General features: G+C 43.8%; 1 long non-coding RNA gene across 1 annotated transcript in view; it reads right to left on the bottom strand.

The window, feature by feature from the left end:
* LOC147731583 (uncharacterized) overlaps window positions 1–24017 on the bottom strand; it is an 81935-nt gene extending 57918 nt beyond the window's left edge. The window contains exons 1-3 of the long non-coding RNA XR_015308645.1: window positions 23902–24017; window positions 19465–19855; window positions 19160–19325 (exon numbers count right to left, since the gene is read on the bottom strand). This is a non-coding gene — a long non-coding RNA (uncharacterized LOC147731583). The remainder of the gene's footprint in view (window positions 1–19159; window positions 19326–19464; window positions 19856–23901) is intronic.
* Window positions 24018–25362: the final 1345 nt, after the last annotated feature.

Genomic DNA, 25362 nt, shown 5'->3' with positions numbered 1-25362 from the left:
AGCAGAGCAGTGCACACCCACAATGACTCTGGGTCATGGCCCTGATCTACACACTGTCACAATGTACAATGCCATGCTGTCTGAATATCAACATGTACCATGTGGCTACACACATGTAGACACATTATAATTCACCGTCTCCCCTTCACATTGCAGGGGCAGCATTAACCTCCCCTGCAGAGAATCCCCAGCTACTCACTGATGACTAGGAGGACACCACCAGCATCGACACCCAAACCCTCCAAAACACCATGGACATCATCCACAACCCTGGCACTCTCCCAAGACCCCAAGGAACAAACCATGGCCTTCCAACACTGTGTGCTGGAGGGCCAGAGGGAGATGGCTGAGCAGGTCCGGGTGGGGTTCGGCCTCATGGCTACCAAAATGGACGCCATCCATGGGTGTCTAGGTCCCATCAGGGACCAGCTACAATCCCTGATGGACACACACGGCCTGCTTCATGGTCTCCAAGGAGCCCTGACTGACATCGCTGGAGTCATGATGCTGGGAGAAGAACACCTGTCCGCTCAGACTGGCTCCAGCGATTCCAGCTGTGAACTGGCACACATGCGGATGCTCATGGAGTACATGGTGCAGATGGAGGCGGAAAGGATGGCAGCCATCGCTGCACATCAGCAAGATGTAGCTTGGATCTACAATGCCCTGAAGATCCTCATTATGGCATTGCTGCCACAAGGTGTGGAGCTGGTGAATGCTGTTGTCCCCACACCATCCACATCTCCGCCCCCTGGTCTGTCAGTGCCTCACAGTGAGGCAGGCGTATCCACTCCGGCACCTGATGTGCCACAGCCACACAGTGTGGCCGACAATCCACCTCTGGCCCCTGATGTGTCAGTGGCACACAGTGCTGCAGCCAGTACTGCAACACCCAAAGGTGAGGCAGACCACATATACAGGGACGAGGACGTGGATGGGATTGTTGTCAGAAGGAGGCAGAAGTATTCATCTCTGCCACCTGGACTGTTTCTGCTTGGTGTCGCACATGGCCTCATGACGTCCCACTGACCCCCGATACACTCCGCTGCACTCTCCTTGGACCATGACATGGACTGCCATATCCTGTTTGATGACCAATGACACGGCAACCAGACTGCGCACTGTACCCTTCCTCTTCTGCAGTACCTGTCATCCCCGGATGAACTCTGGCTCGTCCTCCACGGGCCCATATTGTGTGGTGTGGTTGGCATGGCCCTGTAGAGTTACAGCTGCGACTCTCCACTGGATGTGCAATAAACATCCAGTAACGCATTGCTGTGTCATGTCTTTCATCATACGTGCATGAATGTGTGAAAGGAAGTGGGGACAGTGAAGGATTTCCCTTACGTCAATGATGCGCATCTAGTGGGAAGCCAGTCACTTGGTGCTACATTGCCTATTGCGTCCCGGGTGGCGTGGACACTACAACAGGGACACACGCATTAGTCACTTCCTTGTCGGGACATGGACTGAACCACGCCCAGAGTCCCTGAGTCATTGTTGCAAGCCCTGTGTGCACTTATGTGATCTCCTCCATTGATGACTCAGGACTCATCGTCATGTGTGGGACCTGCTAGGCCGCGGGGCGGGACCACATGATATGGACTATGCCATGGTGGTGGGGCCTGGGCCTGGAGCTTGCACGAGAACGTGGTGTGCCTACTGGTGGACACACTGGCAGAAGCAGGTGAGCAGTGGAGCCTGTGTGCGCAGGGGTGGCAGGGTCTCTCTCTGCTTCCCTTCTGTCACTCTCTCTCCCTTCCCCATCTCTCTCTCTCTCTCTCTCTCTCTCTCTCTCTCCCTCTCCCTTCCTTTCCTTCTCTCTCACTCTCTCTCCCTACCCTCTCTCTCTCTCTCCCTCCCTTCCCTCTCTTTCTCTCTTTGGCTCACTTTCCTTCTCTGTGTCTCGCTCTTTTGATGTGCGCATGGCATATGGTCCTGATGTTGTGCTATGTTTTCCAGGCTGTGACTTCGAGGTTGTCCCTGACAGACCCGACAGGAGTGTTACGCATCGTTGTGTTGTGTTTCAATCAAGTTTTTTGTTTTTACTTCAGTGCTGTGGGACTGTTTCTCGTTCTTCTGGCCACACATTTGTGTATTTATTTTGGCACTGTGCGTCATCATTCGCTTTTGGTGGCTCTTGTATTGTGCACGGTATGTGTATGTCCGTGGGGGGACTCTGGGGGGTTCTGGGGTTGGTGGCTGGGGATGCTGGGGCCCTCATGGCTATCGGTGCTGCATGGTCATTGTGTCAATGGCATCTGTGGGTTTTCAGGTGTGGCTCTTATCTGGGACCCCTTTCATGCTGTGGGTAGTTGTCCTGCTTAGCACCAGCAAGAGGCAAGTGTTAATTCCCTGCTGCTACCGCGGCTTATTGCCTATTTTTGTTTCGCATTGCAGATCTGGTAGTTCGTTGTCAAGGAGGTTTTGTTTTTTGTGTGTTTTTGCACGGGAACGCCTACTTTGCATCTCATTGACTGACTGACTGACTGACGGTATTTGTAAAGCGCACTACTGCCGAGGCATCTTGGCGCTCGGGTGAGGTGACTGAGACATAACTAACGTATTAGGGTTAGTTGGTGGTGTCCACCATGGAGATACATTTTGGGGCAGTTATCGTGGGAATACTGGTGATGTCTGCAGTTTGCACCAGCTTGTGAATGGGCTGTTAAATCTATCCCCACTTTTGATGCGTTAAGGTGGGGATAAATCAGAGCTAAGTCCTTGTGAATATCCCCTTTTATCTTTTTTCTAAATTTTATTCAGCTCATAAAAAGTGAAACCAAAGAACCCACCAAAAGGGCATAGAACTCAATCTTAGAGTGCATTGAAAAATATACTAAGCTCTCCTGGGGTCATGGATTTAATGACCTAGGAGACTTACTTTTTTATGTTGCTGGGGGCTGCTGCACTTCATGCAGCCTCCCACAATGTAAATACAATTTTGGTGGTGCCTTTCCCCATTTTGGGGTACCACCAGGAACTAAAAGTAGCTATTTAAAGTCTTCATGGGGCATTATGGAGTGCTCCCCGGCAGAAGCAGTGAATATGAAATGAGAGGCTATCCCATTAATTTCATATTCACTGCTATGTCCTTATCTTTAAGGCAGCACAGGAAAGTGTTTTAAAAATAAAAAGCATTGAATATGAAATGAGCAGAGTTGCACTGCCATGTTTGTTTATTATTTTTATAATGGCAGAATGATCAGGCCAACCCCCCTTTGTCCTGGAGGTCATTGGGGAAGCCCCAGGGGCCCCATGGTCCCACAGGCTTCCCGGCCAGCACTGTTTTTGGTGGTGGGGGAGTCGGCTTTTCTTGTTTGCTCCCTGGGCAGAATCAGTTTTTTTCCTGCTCTCACCAGAAGAGCAAACCTCAGTTCCCTGCCCACCAGATTGAGGGCAGAGAAAAAAATATCTGTGATTCCACCTGGTGGGAACTTTTTGCTCCCACCGGGGGATCAATGCAGTCTTTCGGCCTGCACTCAGGTGGGCAGGGAGCTAACAGTGCTCCAAGGTATTGGAGTCACCATGGCACTGCCTCAGAAGAGCTCCAGGAGTTGGGAACCCTGCATCTGAAAGTGGTCAAGTAGGGGTCCCAATATCCCCCTCACCTGCTGAGAGTGTAGCCAGCCCCTTGAATAGGGTAACTCAGGGGAGTAGAGCCCCACACTCCCTTCCCCGTCTATAACTACACCAGACCACAGGGGATGTAGTCCCCGGTGCAGATATTAGCTAAGGGATGGAAGCCCATCGCATGCCTGCTCCTCATATTATTAACAAAATCAATGCTCATTTGTCCTCCGAGGCCTGGGCCACGAAAGGGCTCATTTAAAAGAAAAAAAACAATAGAAGCGCCATTTTGTTTTTTTTTCCTCCTCTGGGACCCCCCCTACAAAGGCTAGGGAGGAAAAGTATCCCTGCCCTGCCCCTTATATTGTACTTAAAACCTTTTTCAGGCATCGTACAGAGACCCTAGTCTGGTAATGGGAACGTAGATGTGTAATTGTAAGCAAAGTTGTTTCATGGAACATTATCCCATGCAAGAATGCAAGCATTTGTCAAATGTCAAAGTTTAAGGAAAAATGTCAACTTTAAACATGATCATGTAAATTGGTGGTGTTCTCGCTCGGGTCTAATAAGACCACATGACACCCACTCCTTGGATGTGAGGTGACTAAAAGCTTCCTAAAAACAATGCTAAAAGTATATATTCAACCTTTTTTAAGATCCTTAAATCATAAAAGCATTGTGCTTCTTTAATAATAAAGGCCTGGAGAAAGCCAAATTATATTGAAAGTTAATAGGAAAAGGCAAGTAAAAAGTCTGTAATTTAAAATTAATTTTAGTGAGTAATGGTGTCCGAATTGAAAAGAAATATTCACTGCTCGAAACTGCAAGATTGTTTAAATAGTTTGAGGAGTAGACAAAACATTAAGGTTCCCAGATAGGGCAGATGATTATTCCGTTGGCACCCCACTCACCATCTTCAGGGAACAAGCATGTTCAAATCCGGCCCCTCAGAAGCCGGTGAAGGAGTGATGGCCAGTAGTGCATCTGCGGAAAATAAGCCAGGATCCAAATCACCAGGAGCCGAAGCATCTGAGGGAGCCTCATAATGTGCATTTTGGAGCAATGGCATTCGAGCAGGGCATCTGTACAAGTGAGTTTTTAGGGGACCCATCAGCAGTTCCATGTCCGTTGATTGGATCAGTGGCATATCCATGCATTTGTCTAGGGCACATTCGAAAGTACAAAGTTTACAAAGGAATACAGGCTGCACCCAGTGTAGCCATACAGGCTGAAAGGACAAGAACCAGTTGACATTCAGTTATTGAAGCAAGGATGCACCAAAGGACTGCATACTTCTCTCATGACATATTAGCACATGTGGTAGTGCCATCCCCATTTTGCTGCATAGTGGAACCTCCATTGTGGAGCAAATCAAATCAAATAATGTGGTGCACTAGCTCCCCACAAGGGTGTGAGAGTTAATGAGGAGTAGTGACTGTATCTCAGAGTAAAATAATGCAACTTGAAGATGAAAGTTCTCTAGTGCAGATATTAACACCATGCGCATTAGCGGAATTCCGCTCGCGCGCTGGGTTTTGCAGAAACGCACTTTACGTGACGAGCTGGGCTCGTCATCAGCGTGCGAGGAGGCTACGCCATGACGAGCCCAGCTCGTCATCAGCGTCGAAGGGGTTAAGGCAATTTCCTTTTGAAACAATAAGTATTTCAGTCTGCTCATAGCATCAAAGTTCACTTTCAAAATTTGAATTGAAGACCAAATTGTTGCATCCCTAAATTACAGGTAGGTTGAAAAAGCACTTGTGTATAACAGGTCACGACGGCAGAAACCTTCACTAGATATGGTATTCCTGGGTTTCATCCCGCAGCAACCTTAATCATTCAACATCAAATAGCTTGCATTGGAAAGCAATCTGAATGCTAGACGAACTACAGCATCTGGGGACCCTTTCAGAAAACATGACAAGTTCGCCTTGGATATTTACAACAAGGGGTGGTGAGGGACAGAGTCTCTGAATTAAACAGAAAGCTCTCACCCAGTCAAGAGATCAGGGCTAGATCCAACACCGTTTTTTAGCTCACTGCACCATCCCAGTTTCAGAACCTGGCTGTATGCAAATTAGTCTGTTCCTGTCCCAGTGCATGATGGGAACAGGACAAACCAAACTACAAAAGCCAATTCTTACACTGGGAAGGAAACAAGCTCCCGGGGACCGGTTTCTGGCATTACAGCCGTCTTCGGCCCGGTTTGCTTGAATCCTGATGGTGCAATGAGCAAGGGTCTCACATCTGAGAATACCCTTCCACGCTTAGGGTGGACAAAAATATTTACAACAAGGGGTGGTGAGGGACAGAGTCTCTGAATTAAACAGAAAGCTCTCACCCAGTCAAGAGATCAGGGCTAGATCCAACACCGTTTTTTAGCTCACTGCACCATCCCAGTTTCAGAACCTGGCTGTATGCAAATTAGTCTGTTCCTGTCCCAGTGCATGATGGGAACAGGACAAACCAAACTACAAAAGCCAATTCTTACACTGGGAAGGAAACAAGCTCCCGGGGACCGGTTTCTGGCATTACAGCCGTCTTCGGCCCGGTTTGCTTGAATCCTGATGGTGCAATGAGCAAGGGTCTCACATCTGAGAATACCCTTCCACGCTTAGGGTGGACAAAAATATTTACAACAAGGGGTGGTGAGGGACAGAGTCTCTGAATTAAACAGAAAGCTCTCACCCAGTCAAGAGATCAGGGCTAGATCCAACACCGTTTTTTAGCTCACTGCACCATCCCAGTTTCAGAACCTGGCTGTATGCAAATTAGTCTGTTCCTGTCCCAGTGCATGATGGGAACAGGACAAACCAAACTACAAAAGCCAATTCTTACACTGGGAAGGAAACAAGCTCCCGGGGACCGGTTTCTGGCATTACAGCCGTCTTCGGCCCGGTTTGCTTGAATCCTGATGGTGCAATGAGCAAGGGTCTCACATCTGAGAATACCCTTCCACGCTTAGGGTGGACAAAAATATTTACAACAAGGGGTGGTGAGGGACAGAGTCTCTGAATTAAACAGAAAGCTCTCACCCAGTCAAGAGATCAGGGCTAGATCCAACACCGTTTTTTAGCTCACTGCACCATCCCAGTTTCAGAACCTGGCTGTATGCAAATTAGTCTGTTCCTGTCCCAGTGCATGATGGGAACAGGACAAACCAAACTACAAAAGCCAATTCTTACACTGGGAAGGAAACAAGCTCCCGGGGACCGGTTTCTGGCATTACAGCCGTCTTCGGCCCGGTTTGCTTGAATCCTGATGGTGCAATGAGCAAGGGTCTCACATCTGAGAATACCCTTCCACGCTTAGGGTGGACAAAAATATTTACAACAAGGGATGCCAGAAACCGGTCCCCGGTAGCTTGTCTCCTTTCTGGTGAAGAATTGGCTTGGTAGTTTAGTCTGCCCTGTTCCCATGATGCACTGGGCCAGGGACAGACTGATTTGCATATAGCCAGGTTCTGAGCTGGGATGGGGCAGTGAGATAAATAACGGTGATGGATCAAGCCCTGATCTTTGGACTGGGTAAGAGTGGTCTGTTTAACTCAGACACTCTGTTCATCACCACCCCCTTTTCTAAATCGTTTTTGGCCACTATAGGTGTGGCAGGGTATACTCAGACATGAGTCCCTTTCTCACTGCTCCATCAGGATTCAAGCAAGCCGGGCCGAAGAAGGCTGAAATGCCAGAAACCGGTCCCCGGTAGCTTATCTCCTTTCTGGTGAAGAATTGGCTTGGTAGTTTTGTCTGCCCTGTTCCCATGATGCACTGGGCCAGGGACAGACTGATTTGCATATAGCCAGGTTCTGAGCTGGGATGGGGCAGTGAGATAAATAACGGTGATGGATCAAGCCCTGATCTTTGGACTGGGTAAGAGTGGTCTGTTTAACTCAGACACTCTGTTCATCACCACCCCCTTTTCTAAATCGTTTTTGGCCACTATAGGTGTGGCAGGGTATACTCAGACATGAGTCCCTTTCTCACTGCTCCATCAGGATTCAAGCAAGCCGGGCCGAAGAAGGCTGAAATGCCAGAAACCGGTCCCCGGTAGCTTGTCTCCTTTCTGGTGAAGAATTGGCTTGGTAGTTTAGTCTGCCCTGTTCCCATGATGCACTGGGCCAGGGACAGACTGATTTGCATATAGCCAGGTTCTGAGCTGGGATGGGGCAGTGAGATAAATAACGGTGATGGATCAAGCCCTGATCTTTGGACTGGGTAAGAGTGGTCTGTTTAACTCAGACACTCTGTTCATCACCACCCCCTTTTCTAAATCGTTTTTGGCCACTATAGGTGTGGCAGGGTATACTCAGACATGAGTCCCTTTCTCACTGCTCCATCAGGATTCAAGCAAGCCGGGCCGAAGAAGGCTGAAATGCCAGAAACCGGTCCCCGGTAGCTTATCTCCTTTCTGGTGAAGAATTGGCTTGGTAGTTTTGTCTGCCCTGTTCCCATGATGCACTGGGCCAGGGACAGACTGATTTGCATATAGCCAGGTTCTGAGCTGGGATGGGGCAGTGAGATAAATAACGGTGATGGATCAAGCCCTGATCTTTGGACTGGGTAAGAGTGGTCTGTTTAACTCAGACACTCTGTTCATCACCACCCCCTTTTCTAAATCGTTTTTGGCCACTATAGGTGTGGCAGGGTATACTCAGACATGAGTCCCTTTCTCACTGCTCCATCAGGATTCAAGCAAGCCGGGCCGAAGAAGGCTGAAATGCCAGAAACCGGTCCCCGGTAGCTTGTCTCCTTTCTGGTGAAGAATTGGCTTGGTAGTTTAGTCTGCCCTGTTCCCATGATGCACTGGGCCAGGGACAGACTGATTTGCATATAGCCAGGTTCTGAGCTGGGATGGGGCAGTGAGATAAATAACGGTGATGGATCAAGCCCTGATCTTTGGACTGGGTAAGAGTGGTCTGTTTAACTCAGACACTCTGTTCATCACCACCCCCTTTTCTAAAAAGTTCGCCTTGGATGCATTACATGCGCCATGAAATGTGACTTTCATGCAAACCAGAGAATGTCCTAAAGTATTCTCACAGTCTCACCATTCCTACAATAAGTTATGGGTGGGATCCATGCCTCATGTACAAACCATTCTCCTAGCACTTCATATCTACCTACTTGATGGTGTTGCAAGCAGTATTTGAAGTGAAAAGTTAAAATTGGCAGAAAAATAAACATGTGCATTATCCCTTCAGCTGATGGTACCTCTGCAACAGCAAATGGCAATTGTTTTAACTTTTCTATGTGTAACATAGTGTATATTGCTTCTTTTCTGGCCATGGTGGTCTGTTTTTTGTGAGATTGTATGATAAAAATGAACTAGTGGCATTTATGTGCTTTCATGGAATGTGACCAGTGTTTAAAGTCTGTAGTGTCCAACTTAATAGCATGATAGAACTAATCTGTCATTTTCCATGTTGGAAAAAGGACATGTTACTCTGTATGATGTCAATAACAGGCAATACAATGTTACTCAGATAATATATCCTTAAGGTTAAGCTAGTCATACTATTGTGAAAAACCGCTAGAGCCTTTTCTAAACTTGCTCTGTCACGTATTCTCCCAGCAGATTCCTGGTGTGACACTTTCCACACTTCATTTTCTATTGCATACAGAAAGCGTTTTTGGCATGTCTTTCGAGGACCTAACAAAAAACCCTATAGGTCCATGTCATCATAAAGGAGACGCAAGTGTTCTTTCACCTTAAACAACGTTGAATGATTTAGACACTCTAAGCACAACTTCCCAATGCTGTATGTTGTGACCACTCCTAGGTGTTGTTTCTGCATGTGAAATGGGTCTGACCTATTTACTCTGAACCCTTTTGTGCTTGTCAAGAAAGCTTGCCTGACATCTGTTAGTATCTAATGGCCACTCTAACCATCCGCCTGGATTAGAACATGAAGAATTGTATGTCCCATTTCTAAGCATGTTGTCAAATGTGCCTTCCATGTAATTTGTGATTTGATGCTAATTTGAAAGCATGCAAAAGTGGGAATTTTTTTAGTGTATTTAGATCCTTTACCTTGGCCAAGCGGAGACAGGACGTCTACTGCACAGTTTTATTCAGGAAAATGTGTTGTTTTGGTATGAGGCATGCTCTAAACAAAGCCTTGTTCTCCTGAACCTGCTAATCTCTAGCTCCACAAATAGATTTTAAATCAATATTGTCTCTCCAAAAGTCATACCCTTCTGGTGAAAACTGGGAAATGAATGATGCAAAAAAAATATTTTGGTGCCAGTGAGCATATTTTACTTTGCCGGGGAAGGTGTAAGTTTACAATATTAGTACTCTGGGTCTGCTGAATTGTGACAAGAAAAATATGCACACTTCTGTGTAAATGTATTTGAGCTACCCTGTGGTGGTGTTGGCAAGTGTTCCCATTGGGTGTAATTAAATACTGCATGTGGAGTACTTTCTTTGTGTAAATCATGATAATGGTGACCATTTCTTCATAATTAGATGTACCATCATACATTTCTTCAATATTAAAAGCTGTGTCAAGCTCTAAATCAGGAAGCATTTCATGTACTGTGTTAGTGTCCCGATCATCAGAGATAGTACCAGGAGTGATGACATCATTCAAGGATATACAAAATATATATGAAACTTGTAAAGTCTCCCTCGAATCCAATATATTATAGGGTACCATATCCCAAGCAATTCTATCAGGAAGCAGAACAGCTTTAATGTTCACCAGGAAAGAGGTCTCTTTGCATTATGTGTGATGAAGAATAGGGTTTTAAAACCTTGTATACCAAATCAACAGCAGAGCATTCTGGTAGATTGTGTCCATTCAGACACAAAAAAGGACATTTACAAAATCAATCCAAAGGAAAAGTAATGAAATTGTATTCCAAACATATATCCAAAGAGGGATAAGGTACGTCTTTTTGAGCCAAATAAAAAGTTCATGTGGTCCTCCTTGTGGTGGTGAGTTTGACTAAGCCAAAGAAAAGTCATCACAGTCACCAAAATAGCCAGGGGCTGTTTGTACAAATGTTGGAGGCTCAGGAAGCTGTGTAGAACTTGGAGATGACTCTTATAAAGGTACATTGTAGACACCATCATTGATGCCTCGAAATCGGTGTTGTATATGACGAATGTATGGTATTTTCCGATGTAACTGGAAGTAGTGAAACTTTGGAGTTAGCTGTTACCAGCCGGGGATTAGAAACTTTGTTGTTGGTTGAAGCCTGTAATGGGGAAACAACACTTACAACGCAACTTTTACAACTCACTACCTTTACAACGAAACTTTTACAACGCAACATCCATTACAACGCATACCATTACAACGCAACCATTACAACGCATGTCCCTACAACGCATACCACTACAATGCATGTCATTACAACGCAGTCATTACAACGCATACCATTACAACGCATACCTACACTATCAAACACTTACCCTACTGTTGCACCCCCTGGAGTTAGAATAGTAATCTTTACCCCTACACTATCCAATACTTACCCAACTGTTGCACCCCCTGGAGTTAGATTAGTAATTTTTACCCCTACACTATCCAACACTTACCCTACTGCTGCACCCCCTGTACTTACCATACATGCAATGTAATGGTATGCATTGTAATGGTAAGCGTTGTAAATGTAGTATGCGTTGTAGTGGAATGCGTTGTAAAGGTAGTTTCAAAGAATTCGTTGTAATGGCATGCGTTGTAATGGAATGCGTTGTAATGGATGTTGCGGTGTAAAAAAAGCGTTGTAAAGGTATTCGTTGTAAAAGTATGCGTTGTAACGACATACATCCCCTGTAATGGGACTTCCTATAAGTCAGTGAGATGAGAAAGGTAACTACAGAGGAGCCCTCAAGGCCTACAATGTAGAACTGGCCACATGATGTGGTTTGATGAAATGGATAGACACAAATCTCTTATGTTTGCTACCAGCAAGAGGTGGTAAAAGTGCAGTTCGGGTACCTTCAACAGGCAGGATAGGCACAGATCCGAATTCCTTCTAGTCAATTATTTCTCCCGTAATAGATCCCCAATCTTTGGAATTCAACCAGGAGTTGTCGATGCTTCCTTCACTTCACCAGTGGTGGAACGTTTTGGTTGCACATTTCTCTGAGCATTTTTGAAATCATTCTGGTCCCGTAAAAGATCAAAACATTCACTGATATCAAAAGGCATGTCTGCCTCCATTGTGCTGGGAACGGGCAAGGTCTGGAACCCACACTTTAACCCCAAACAGCACTTCATAGGTGAGTCAAACCACCCAAGGATCTTCTAGGCAGATTGTTTAAGGCCCCCTGTACCCTAAACAGGTGTTGAACCCAGCTGCGACCTGAACCTAGTACTCTAGCTGTTAAACATTGCTTTAAGTCCTGTGTTTTCCTCTTCACTACCATACTTACCTTGTAATGATAGGGGAAGGAATACTGCACATCCACATAAATGATGCCTCTGTAAGCCCTAGAGGTCAGACATAGGACTGTGTGTTGATAAAGATTTGCAAGCCCTTTATAATAGTTTAACTGTCAGCCAACCGCTGTGGCAATACTCATAGTAATCAAATCCACTGCTAAAATGATGTATTTGTAAGGGTCCACAGTCATTCATATAGACACAAGCCAAAGGCATACCTGAGATTAAAAGAGGTGTCTGTGGTAGAGGAACTATGGTGGAAACTTTTATCGGCTGACATATGCCACATTTAAGGACATAGCCATTTTTTTTTCTTGGTGATACAATTTTGCGGCGTGCAGTGTAAGTTCGCAATTGCGAACATGTAGGTGCGGCGAGCAGCAACAATCTCGCACTCGCGAAATTACAAAAATTGCAATTCTGCACAAGAAATCTACTAGCGAGCAGCATAGACCTTCTGAAAATGATGATTTTTATCAGAATAACTCCTCAGGTTGACATTTGCCTGCACTTTTTTGGATTTGAGGCCTTTTGATTTTCTTTGGATAACTTTTGGATTTGAAATCAACTTTCTCATATAAGCTTGTTTGGGGCGTTGCAGTTACTGTAATGCTGTTCTGCAGAAAAACGAGTTTTGCAATAGTGAAAGCATACAGCAGGTTCAAAAGTTCAAACTCATCATTAGTAACCATTCCCTGTAGTGCTTCCTGACAAGGGCCCCTCCACAGTTCAGTTGCTAGTTGCAACAATTGTATGACCCTGCTCTGACCCTCACAGCAGGCTCATAGAATAGCTACAAGTAGGCCACAAAGGTCCTGGAAAAAAAATTGCACTGCAACAGAAAGCAAATTACAGATAAGGAAGCAGGTGCCAGATTGGAATTTTAAAACAGTGATACATTAATAAATCAACCCCAAATTAATTCATGTCAGTTGAAGCAGGCAGGTGTGCTTGCTTTTTCCCCCCATAATCTACAGTGATGATGAACCAGAGGGTGGCATGGGTGAAACAGAGGGTGGCAGGGGTGAAGCAGAGGGTGCTGGGAACCTGTGATGATGAACCAGACGTAGAAACAACATAATCATGACAGTTGCGAGCCGGCATGTTAGTTTGCAATTGCGAACTGGTACAAAACCCTCGCGAACTGGCAGAAATCCTTGCGAACTGGCAGAAATCCTTGCGAACACAAAAAAAAAATCTGCAAATTCGTGAGAATTTGCGGATTTTGCGGATTGCGAGTTCGCAAATTCGCAAAATTCGCGAAAGCCAGATTCGCAAAATTCGCCCATGCTTAGTCATTAGCCTGTTTGTAAAGACCTGACCACCAATAGCATTGTGGCAATAGTGAAATTGTAGACCCCACCCCATGCGTGAGAGGATGCTAGAACCTCATGTGCTGCTAGGATCAGTCCTAACCTGCAATCTGATTTAGGTAGTCCTCTACCCCACATTCATGAAATTTGAGCAAATGGAATATTTTGCGCACTTAACTGGTAGTAGTATTTTAGTGGAAAACCTTTTGGTAAGAGGCTGTCATTGCGCACAGCATTGACAGCTATCATGATGTCTTCATCTATTCTCGGACTGGACTGAATTATTGCAGCGACTGCAGCAGTTTGCACTGTTGCTTTTGCCTTTTTATCAGCTATTGAAATCCCTGCAACATTTATTACTACACATTGATGGCTCAGCGAATGTTTTACATGAGCCTGCGGCATACTTGCTTTAAGTTTAAGCACTTGCCTTCAAAGCATCTTATGCTTGATTTTTTAGTCTTTGGAGTCTCTAAATCCATTCTGGCTCTGGTAGTGTAAATACTCAGTAAGACTGGATACAATAATATAAATTGCACATTATAAGTGCGGGGAATTCAGGATCTGTATTCTCAAGTGCCAGAATTAGAGCTTTCGGTTCAGCCAGGTGTTCAATGCAATCACCAAGTGACTGCGTGTATGTTCTCCATCCCTCATTTCACTATGCACTGCCATGCAAGCAGAAGAGTATTAGGTATTTGCCCCTACTGCAGGCTGGGCAGAACCATATGTGCAAATGAAACTGCTTTATGGGCATTATTTCACTGGGCAGAGGAAATTTGTGTTCATACTGAAGGTATGATTGTTTTTGTAGTGTAAAGTCAAAAACATAATATACAACTGTTGCTGTGATTGAGTTGGCCCATTGTATCCATCTTGGATGTAAAGCTTTTGTGTTGGGAATGCTGGCCTTTGTAACAATCTCTGGCTGGAATCGCGGTCATGAAAAGTATTAGTTTTCCCTGAGCCATCAAAGCTGTCTGTACTGCTATCAGGATCTTTTCAGTCGGTGCAAATTGTATGTCTGCATTTTTTTAAAACTCTTTTTATTGTCAAAAAGAAGTACAGTCATAGAATCAAACAAAAAAATGGAAAACAAAGCATAGTAAAATATAAAACAAGCAGAGAACAAGAAAAACAAGAACCAGGACCAAAAAGCGGGGGAATCTCTCCTAAGCCATTTTTAATCCATATGTCCGTATAACAATCATACCAATCAACAGACTTTAAGCCAATGTTTTACAGCTCTTCTTAACTGTCCCAAATGGATCTATACTTTTGCAATGCTTGAATTCCCCTAGCTTTGGCCAGCACCCTTTCCCTTTCCCAAGTTTCTTTAAGGATAAGCCACCATTCCATCTCCGTAGGGGGTTTGGGAGAGATCCAAGTTCTAGCTATTGGCCAACCGGTCAGCAACCAGCATATTTGTTAGCATAGGCCTATTCCACTCACAGACATCCTTATACCCTAGCATCCTTTCAGTTACTGAAAGTGTGAGGTCCCTACCCAGTCTATATTTAGTTGCTGCTAATATCTTGTCCCAGAACACCTTCAGGGCAGGACACATAACAAACATATGAACAATGCCAGCCACATGTAGCCCGCATTTAGGGCAGTTCTGACATGTCCCTCCATGAGTCCCTCCCCATACATCCCCACCTTGAGACCATCTGGCAATCCCTTCTGGTGTGTAGTAAAGCAAGCAGAGTGCCCAAAATTGCTGCAGCCATAGATTCACCGAGTGTACAGGTCGGGCAATAGTGTCCAGAGCTATCCTCATGTTCTCAATAGTAATATTTTCCCCCAGAATCTCACTCCACTTGACCACCAATTTCTCACATCTCTCTGCCTTGTTTTGACAAAGAATTCAATATGTCTTTTTGATGGTGGCCTGCTGGTTCTGAGTATTCCTACACTCCCACATATCTGACCCGGCAACCCTCCGGACTTTAAATAGTCCCTGACCTGTAGATATTTAGAAAACAAGCTTTGAGGGATATCAAATGTCGCCCGGAGATTCTCGAATGTCTTAATGCCATTACAATCGTATAGTTGTCCCAAGGAGTGTACCCCATACCTGGCCCACTGATGGGCCGTGCCATCTTGAAAAATTCCAGGCCGCATTGGCTTGCCCCACAGAGGGAGTCTACTATATATGGAAGATAAAGAAAATCTAATTTGAATGCCTTGCCATGTATCTACAGAATCCCTGGCCCTTCAGTTGGGACTTCCGGCTGAAAATTAAGCAGAATTTTATTACTATTCAGCTTATATCTGGAAAAACGCCTGAACTGTTTTGCTTCTCTATCTATATTTTCTATAGCCTCCTTTGGTTTTTCCGTAAAGATGGCTATATCATCGGCATATGCCGTGAGCTTAAGGGGGCGCTGTTCAATATTCATCGGGCAAATCAAGGTGTTAGCCAGAAGTGCCTGAATAAATGGCTCTATATAAAGAGCACCGGATAGGAAAATATGACGCATCAATCATGTCACAAGGAGGGCACACTAAGAAGTCACGCATTGCTGCTTTCACGCAGCAATGCATCACTTCTCATAAATGAGGCCCTAGGATACCAACCCCCGTAATTGACACATTCTGAGAGGTATATACAAAATTCTGAAATCCCCACTGTTCAAGAAGACCCCGGTCTTTATATGATAAGTGTGCTGCTACTAAAAGTACTAAATGAGGTTTATATGCCCTAAGCTCTTCTAGCACTAGCTGTCTTTTAGGCCTCTATTCAGTCCAGATACATTCCAAGATAAGCACCTGATTAATGCCATACCTGTTTAATAAAAATGCCAAACCTCAAAGCAAAAATAATAGTAGCCACCGAACCCACTGTAATTCCACCACCTAAGATGAAACTGCGAAAGGGGGGGGGAGGGAACAGCAAGTTTACAAAGATCAGCATACCAGAAGCTGTCCACCCAATGTTCATGCCAGATAATCAAGCAGTCTACCATTTTGTTAGTGCCGGTTTGGCTTCCAAATCCGAGCCAAAGAATAATGGCTTTCCATCCTTACTGACGTTCAATCTTGCAGGTTCCTGCAGAAACACTTGAACCCCTGTTGCCTTGAGTGGGTCAATAAATTGTCTCATCTTCCACCTTTTTTCCATGGTTGCGCGGCTTATGTAAGATTGAAAAAATATTGCTAAAGAGTCCACTGCCACAGGAGAATTGGGATGAGCCTTAAAACACAGTGCTTGTCCCAGCAAAAAAAATCCTGCAAAAAATCAAAATGGGAAAAGGATACCGGGCATTAGACCTCTGTATAGTTAAAGGGAGCCTGTGTGCTCTTTGAACTTGGCAATCCCAGTCCCAATCTGATAGGATGGGAAAGGCCTTTTGAAGGAGTCGGACCACAAAGGCACTGGGGTCTTTATCCTCCTTACCCTCCGGCACCATAAATAATCTTGAATTATTCCTTCTTTGCCTGTTTTCCAATTCCTCAATCTTAGCTTGGCAAGCCTGAAGCTGTTGATCATGTGACTGGATGGTCTGTACAATAGAAGTGACTGACTCCTTTGCCTCTGCTACCCTGCTTTGTAGCTCAGTCGTACTCGTTACTTCATCCAGTTACATCTTAATACTAAAATAGTCCCCCCTAACCTGCGCATGGTGGCCCTGAGCCTCACATCGTTGTTCTTGCAGAGCCGGTAATATTGCTGCAAATGAAGGGTCTCTCACCATGAGTGGCTCTCCTCCCGTCTCACCCTCTGCCACCAATGAAGCTGTCTGTACTTTGTTAGCCAACTCCTTACTGGGTCCAGGCAGACTGTCTAGACTGCTCTGAATACTATAACAGGCTGAAGTAATTAGGGGATAGGTCAGGGATATCTCTTGCTCTGCTCCAGCCTCACTATTTTCATTGCTAACTGTACTTCCCGTGCCTTGGCTCTTAGCTAAGCCAGAGCAAGATATACGGGAGATCTATGCCCTGACTTCCCCCTTTGCTTGTACCCATTTCCTAAGTGAACTGTTCTCTAAGCATTGGCGGGCACCAGAGCTAATATACAGACTGCCCCCGTGAGGATCAATGGGTTTCCCTTGGGGTTTAGTAATTTTGAGTTATTTTCCCCTGTGATACTTTTTCCTTTGACTCGTCACTGGAGTATTACAGGTATTGTGAGGCTTATGTAGATCCTCTTGAGGTTAAGGCCTCTCCCGCCCCAGCAGACATGTTTAGGCTTATATTCTGCAGGTTAACTGTCGCCTGAGATCGATCAAGAACACTACTTTGATTAATTTGGCTAGTTTGATTCATTTGTATATCCTCATTAGACCCATCCGTCTCAGGGCTAAAAACTTCACAATTTTGGCTAATATTACCAGGGCTTTCTCCATTACTTTCCCTGTTGCTATGCAGCTGGCCCCCCTTCAGTGCCACAGCTCCCCGTAGTCGATATTTCTCCAATATTATCCATTTCCCTGGCCAAAGACTCCCTTAAAATTCGCAAGTCCACGCTCCCCCTCTGGTCCAGCCTTATAGGCAGCTCAGCCCCAGCTTCAGGCTCTTCTTCCGCCCTTTCCACAGAGCTCGGCGATAACTTACTCTCGACAGAATCATCCTCATTTTCTTTGGTGGTCGGTCTACAAAGTAGCGATGCAAGCACAATAGCATCAGCCGTTGGACCGCAGAGCTCACCTTCTGATATCAGCTCCGCCCTCTTACCTGCTACTAGGAGCCGCAATGCAGGTCTGCCAATTTTAATCGGAGCAATTTTATCCTCTCCATGCAGGGGGGGGTTATAGCCCTGCTAAACGGGCAGCATGAGTCGTTTTCGCCGTGTTCTTCAGCAGTGCCATATCCCCTCAGCTCTGCTTCTCTTGAGGAAAGACACAACCATTAGACTCCTGATTCAAAGGAGCAGCGGGAGTTAATTGCAGTCTTGCCTCAAAATCTGCCAGTTTGCCTCGAAGTCCATCAGTGCATTTCTGCATTTGAATATAAATGCTATTTATGTAGTTGGTACAGTGTCTCCTTATTTGAATGTGGCATATGTGTATCCTGTTGTACCCGCAATTATGTGGACCATGAAATTTGTGGTGGTGGTAAAATGTGTGTGCAAGTGTTTTGAAACTAATATGTATGCATGCACTGACTATAAAATCTGTGTGTGTTCAGATGTACAATGTGTGCTTGAAATGTCTGGCTTAATCAAGCCATAAAATGGTTTCACCCATTGTTCATAATCTGGTTTGTAAGTTCTACCAAAATTCTGAGAGCTCAATTTTGATTTGAGTGTTTTTAAAGTGTTTGGAGGTAGTAAATACAATCACTTCTCTAATAACTGTGTTACAAGGCTTTTGCCTTCACTTGAGAGCTTGCATCACAAGATCAGGACACTGAGATAGGCATTTTTTGATTTTCTTTAAGTTAAATTTGTCGCCCATGCGAGCATATCCCAAAATGATGCTATCTAAACTGATCAAGTGTGTTGTTAAGTCATCATCCATTAGATATATGGACAATGCTTAGTTATCAAATTATTAGAACAGTTCTATTACATAAGCTGAAAACTTACCTGGGCTATTCTTATACCCTTTGGGAAATCAACACAACTGTTTTAGAGAACCTAAAGTTTTAAATGCAGTAAAGTTCCTGCTTTCAGGCACTATGTTTTAGCAGAAAACCTCATTTGAAATGTCTAATGTGGTTTTATATTTTTGGTGCACTATATTGTTTATTAGTGTCGTGCTATGCGCATTTTGTACAGAAAATATGCATGTAGCAGTGTTCACATGTATGTAATATAAGACTCAACTATATGAATGGTCTGATAGGATTAATGAAAACAAGGCATAATTCATTGGTGAGGTGCAACTTAATACTATTCCTTGATATTCAAGTTGTTGAGTATCTCTCTTACCTGTTTTTTGGCCTCATGTTTAATGGGATATTATCTTTGTGGTTGTGGCTGGATCTCACTGGTACAATGTGGTAAGGGGATCCTTCATCCCACTACACGTGGTTGCTGTAGAATGCTGGAGACTGTGTAAAGGCTCACTCCTTGACGTATGTGTGTTTTACTGATTCTGAAACAAGATCAGAAAAAGCTGGTAAAATGACTATTTCTCTTTGTGTGAAATCCCTAAAGGACTTCGGTGGTCAATCTGTTTCAGCCAAGAGAATGTTATAGCCAAATGACAAGTAAAAGAGAACATTGATACTTACATGTATATCTCCCTCCATATGGAGTTGCCATTTATAGAATTCATTTGGGACACTCAGTCTCTGGCTTGGTGTTTCCACCTGGATGAAGTCACTCATTGCTACTGCCACCAGACACTCCGTCAGATTCAGGTGAACTATTGCGACTTCTGCCATGCTGTCCAGCATTGTCTGAGCCGACTTCCCATTCAGAAGCTGAGTCCTTAATATCTGTGGCATGTTTGGCTTTAATCCAAGCCACATTATTTTTAAATTGAGGTTTTGACTTTGTAGGCTTGTCTTTCTTTTTTATTATTAAGTCAGAAGAGGTTTGTGAGTCCTTCTTTAGTCTCACATACTCCCTTGATATGTGCTCGGATTGTCCTCCTCTCTCCAAGCATTTTTCAGACACTTCCTGAAAGGAATGAGAAGGATGTGTATCAGTATTCTGAACAAGCTTTAAACATTGCAGAACACTGTAGCACGCATGCTCTTTGGAATCCCTATGTCATAAACCGTGTCCAGGGCCTTGAGAAGGTTGAATTGGCTCCCCATTAATCAGCACATTTCTTTTAAGGCCTTCTGAATCACCCACAAGGAGCCCCGTGATCTAGACCCAAACTACTTGATGGACAGCTTTCAGTGGTGCCTTCCCAGCAGGATACTATGCTCCATTTCAGCAAATAAAAGAGATAGTCGCTATGTTTAAATGCTCATCCTGGGGAGGCAGACGTTTTATTACCTCCACGGCCAAAGAATGGAACAGTCTCCTGTTGAATCTTAAATCCACCACCAAATTCTTACTCTGGAAAATCTCTAAACCCTTGCTATTCAATAACCAGTAAAGGCTTTAAACATAGCATAACATATACCTATCATGCTGTTTTATTGACTCATGGTTACCCACATTTTTGGTGGACTCCTGTTGAGGAGATCCACTCTGTGTTTTATTCTTTTCTTCATTTGTCTTTTTATCCCATTTCTACTTAAAAGACTCAGGGGCCAGTTTTAAGTGATCCTTTTCAGAATTACCTTTAAACTGTGATTTATTAGGTCTGGCTCCCAAATTATCTCTACCTATGGATGCGTACATTTCTTCAATAACTTTAGGCAGTCTGCACTTGTTCTACTGGAGCAACCTGCATGAGTCACTGGTGTATAGCCAATGTAGCTGCTTCCCCTTTTATATTACTTGGTATGATTGAGGAGACTGTGGCAATATTGCCCATTAATTAAATCTCCAAATCTAGGGCAGGCGCTGTCCTTTACTAAATATGGATCTGTTAAAGTACCTCAGGTAAACAGTTAATGATGGTGTACCATGTGTTCTGGTATAGACTGCAGCAAGGACTGTGTCCTTAGTGGCACAGTCTTTCACTGGGGCAGCCCCATTGGCAGGCATATTGTGAGAATTCTATGTTTTTCTTGGGGTCCTGTATAGGAATACACAGCTTCAAGATGAATAGTTTTTTGTTCATTCCAGGATGGAATCTCAGCCCAACTGCTGGGAACCTTACCTTCTATTGCATTTATGGTTAGTGGACCAAATCCAGCTGTAGCCAATTGTGAAAGTGCAGCTTAAGTAGCCCTTTGTGGGATAGCCTTTATAGTTTGCATATTGAATTATACTAGACATCTATAGAGTGTAGCCAAATCTCCGTATAGTTCTAGCTCTAGGTATGTAATAAATGCTATATCTGGATATATTGTGAAAGTGGCTAAGACTGGCCATGTTACTTCCTCATCAACCAGATGGCCTAGTCTGATATTTTCCAAAGTATGTGGTAGGGTAACTAGGAACCAGTTCATGCATTCCTAATAAGTGAGTTGGATTTCTAAATCCTCATATGCTCTATATTGATTTTGTACTGCTACTGAGTTGGCCCTTAACTGCCTGAAATGTGACCCATTCATAGAATACCTCTTATGTGTATTCTTTGTGGTCCTCTACAACAAAGGTAACATCCCCTCCAATCGATTTGCGAAAGCCCATGTTGTGGTATATTTTTTGTTAGCGCATGTCTGAAATTAAGTGGTAAAGCCACCTGTTCTAAATAAGCCATTGACGTATTTGTATTATATGGAGGGTACATCTTAGGGGTGATCCTTTAAAAGGTTCAAGCTTGAACAACCTACAGCCAGAAATAAGGGTTCCCCACTTAGCTGAGAAGGATTTTTCCCTAACACCATGGATTTTTCTGGTTGTTTGGTGAGTAAGGTCTTTGGGCACACAAAAGAAAAACTACTCGGGAGACCCATTAAATAAGTACCTGAGTTCAAACGATGGTTACACCATGTCATATGGGTCATTCTTTCTCAGTAAAATTGTGTGTTTTTTTAGACAATATAAACATCAAAACTGTGAAGACTGATTCCACTCACACTATCAGGATATGTTGGCATAAGTCCTGGCTAACTCACTGTACACCAAGTATACCCTTAACCTGGCATGTGAACCCCTAACCTGGCAAGGTAACAGGTGGTCCTGTTTTTAAAGCCAAAAAAGCGGAGATAAACCCCCTTGTTAATATGCCATTTAATTTGTCCCAACACCGGATTTAATGTAGAATTAAGAAAGCAGCTCATTAAATGTATCAGAATTGGTGTCACAAAGGAAGAACATTTGCCCCAAGAGGAAAATATTTATGAGTTAATTAGCCTTAGTTTCCAGATGCCCCAAAGTACGTTGTGTACTAAAAACGAACAGAGTAAAAGAGCGAACTGAAGAAAAAGGGAAGGAAAAAGTGATAAACAGAAGTAAGCAGTGATGGAGAGAATAAGCAGGGGTGAAAATTAACATACAAGAAAAGGATGGGCTGGGTGTGCATGGTAGAGGAAGAAAGCTGTATGCTTGGATCCTTAATAAAGGGTTGGGTAAGAACGCTCATTAATTATAGTTTAGTGCATGGAGATGTTTTCACAAGACCTCTTTTTCACACCAGAGACACTCTTTGAATTCTTTAAAAAGTTGCCTGCTGTGCTGTTTCGCCTCATTCATGCAGCACAGCAGGTTTCAACGAGAGGTCAATCACTGCTACGGAGCTCATAGGCAATAGCCTAGGATTTGGCTGAGTCACAGGTGTTTAAGAGATTTGCAAAATTCTGTACATGAACCCGAAAAAGAGGGAAGATATTTAAAAAAAAATGTTCACAGAGTTGCATTGTCATCAGCCCACCACGTTCCGCTTCCACTCGAAAAAACACACTCAAGCTTATCGATTTCTTTTTTTTTTTACTTTTTGCCTTCTGGTACTTGTAGTCTTGTTCTAACATTGTAAATTCAGGACTACAGGTCGAAGAAGGCAGATGCGAGTGGACTATGTTTCCATGTATGTCCGACATCTTTAAATCTTCGATCTCTGGGCTGGTTGAAACCTGGGTGGTTCAAACCATTTATCATATGTGGCAATGTAGTCCCTTTTCTATGTTGGCAATTGCTGTATTTTATGCTGTCTGTCTATGGGCTTCGTTTCGGACATATATATAGAGTCCCGTTAGACATGAGGTGCTATAATGAGAGCTAATTACATTCAATAAAAATGTTGAGCTACTAATATCATTATTGTTGCAATAGTTGCTACGTCAAACAAATTAAAATAATGGGCACTATAGGAAAGTCTCCCTGCAGTGATCACCTCAGTTTATCAGCCATAGTTGCCAGCAGCAATGTTTATCAATGTAAAATGCCTCAATGTGCATATTACATAAAAGCCATAGCCGCAATGCACCTGGCACCAAGGTAATATTATAAGAAATGTCCCCAATGCTGCATGATTTGTCTCTCAAATATCAGCTTTAAATATATTTTCAAAATTCTACCGTTTTTTAAAAACATGAGCTTATGAGTTGTGAAAATACATACGTTTTATCCATGCTTTACAATTATTGTTTATATATAAAATTCAGCAAAGCGAATGCTTCTTATTTAGTAGGTTGGTTTGTACACAGGAGAGCTACTTATAGGTAGCAGGAGAGCTATCAGTAGCTCACAAGCTATACGTTGGAGACCCCTGTGCTATACTCTGCAAGTTCCAAGATTGACAAAATTGTGGGCCTGGCATTGTCCCGCCTTCTCGGCTGATGGGAAGCTATTCCTTTGCCTACTTCATTGTAGTCGAGAGGTGAGGACTGGATTTCACAATCATCGTTCCCAAAGTTTTTTGCTGTAAAGTTTGTACTGTGTGCCTGCTAGTTCAACACAGATGTTTCCATCAAAAATGTAACCATGTATTATAAACCTTTCATTGAAGATGAGTAACGTTGAACCTGTTTTACCAAAATACATAAAGCATACTAGCCTGCGTTGGTAGACAGCATATGCAGGATTATGACCCATGTCATGGATTTTCTGACTGGCTGCAATGCAGCGCTGGCTTTGGCGCCCGGTGCAACAACTATTTTTGTTCCACCCCCCAATGACCTCCCACTCAGATGCCCCATAATGACACTGGGCAGAAGTACCTCTTGTAGTGTTGCAATGCCCCAAGGACCACGCAACACGATTCCTTCAGTACACAGGTACCTCTTTATTGCTTCTCTTGTCGTACTGCTTGTATCTGCTTCCTGCCTCTAAGCCCTTTGCTCCTCTTCTGTCCCGCCCTGCTCCCCTGACCGGATGTGGTGTCCGGTGTCCCCTTCCCACATCCCTGACCCCAGGGTCCTAATGCCCACTGCCTGACACCTCTCATCTCTCTTTAGACTCTCTCTCACATACAGTTAATTTGTTTTAGAGCACTGGTAAAGGCTGACTTTACTAATACGAATGTATATCATTCCCAAACAAACTCTTTTCAGGAACATTAGGAATAAATAATGAAAGACGGGAAAAAATACAACGTCCTAACCTATTTTATGCAACTTGCCTGCAGCTCTTTGATTACAGTTCGTAAGAGTCACTGTCAAACATTAGGGCTGTGTCTTATGTACTGCAGTAACAAAAGGCTCTCTGTGACAAAAGCAGTTATCCAATCATCTATGCACATAAAATACAGCTCTGTGATCTGCAGGTATGAGTTCTTTTCAGCAGGCATACTACATTATGGCAACTCTAAGCTGCCACTAGACAAAACGCTGATCTCTCTCTCTTTAGCAGGATAATTAATCACAAGAGTTATCTTGACATTTTTGCTGCTGCCTGAAACCTGGATGCACAATGAACTGTGCTGTAGTTGTTTTAAATCATGTTATTGTTAAAAACAGCCCCACCCCCTCCAGGTCAGTGTTCCCCTCCCAGGTCAGCGCACCACTCACACTACCCTAAAGCCGGTTCTACCTCCATGCCTTGTCTTCTAACAATACCCTCGGACTCCCATGTACGGTTTTCCTACTTTCTCTCGCAGCAGATAAAAAAAAAAAACACGAATTCTATGGAAAAATTAAAGCAAGACACTTCCATGGACTCGAAAAATTACGGTATTAACACTTCTTTAAGATTTAATCACCACATCAAAACTTGCAGGTGGATTGAGTTTTTTGCATATGAATTGTTTAAATTTATCAGAAGCAAGAAATAGCACCAATTGCAGTGATATGTAATGCATGTATTTTAATGGCTAACCTGGTAGAAATACTACCGCTCTTTATGCAAATTAGATACAAGTGTGCATACAAACCATATCACCTCTATTTATGTCGAAGGTGAAGAAATTCCTGACAGAGGCTTTTCGAACAACTGTGGAAAGTGAAGCAGAAAAATCCTGGATGCAATCGGGTTCACTTTGAAGAGCAAACACAGCTTTTGCATTCCATAAATTGGTATTTCAGTAGGTGAGAAGCTGAGCAGGGACAGCGTGCTTCTCACTGCAGCTTCAAGGTCACTTTAGAAGATGCTGCGCTTTACTTTTTTCATTAAGCAAAACCTTGACAATAACAACTGCTATAAAAAAGACACATTCGCAGTTTAGCATTCTTCACCTCCGGTCA

Source organism: Lissotriton vulgaris, chromosome 2_1 (assembly GCF_964263255.1).
Source record: "Lissotriton vulgaris chromosome 2_1, aLisVul1.2, whole genome shotgun sequence".
NCBI lineage: Eukaryota > Metazoa > Chordata > Amphibia > Caudata > Salamandridae > Lissotriton > Lissotriton vulgaris.
Note: the sequence above shows the minus strand (reverse complement) of the source record. Positions and strands in the feature narration are given on the sequence as shown.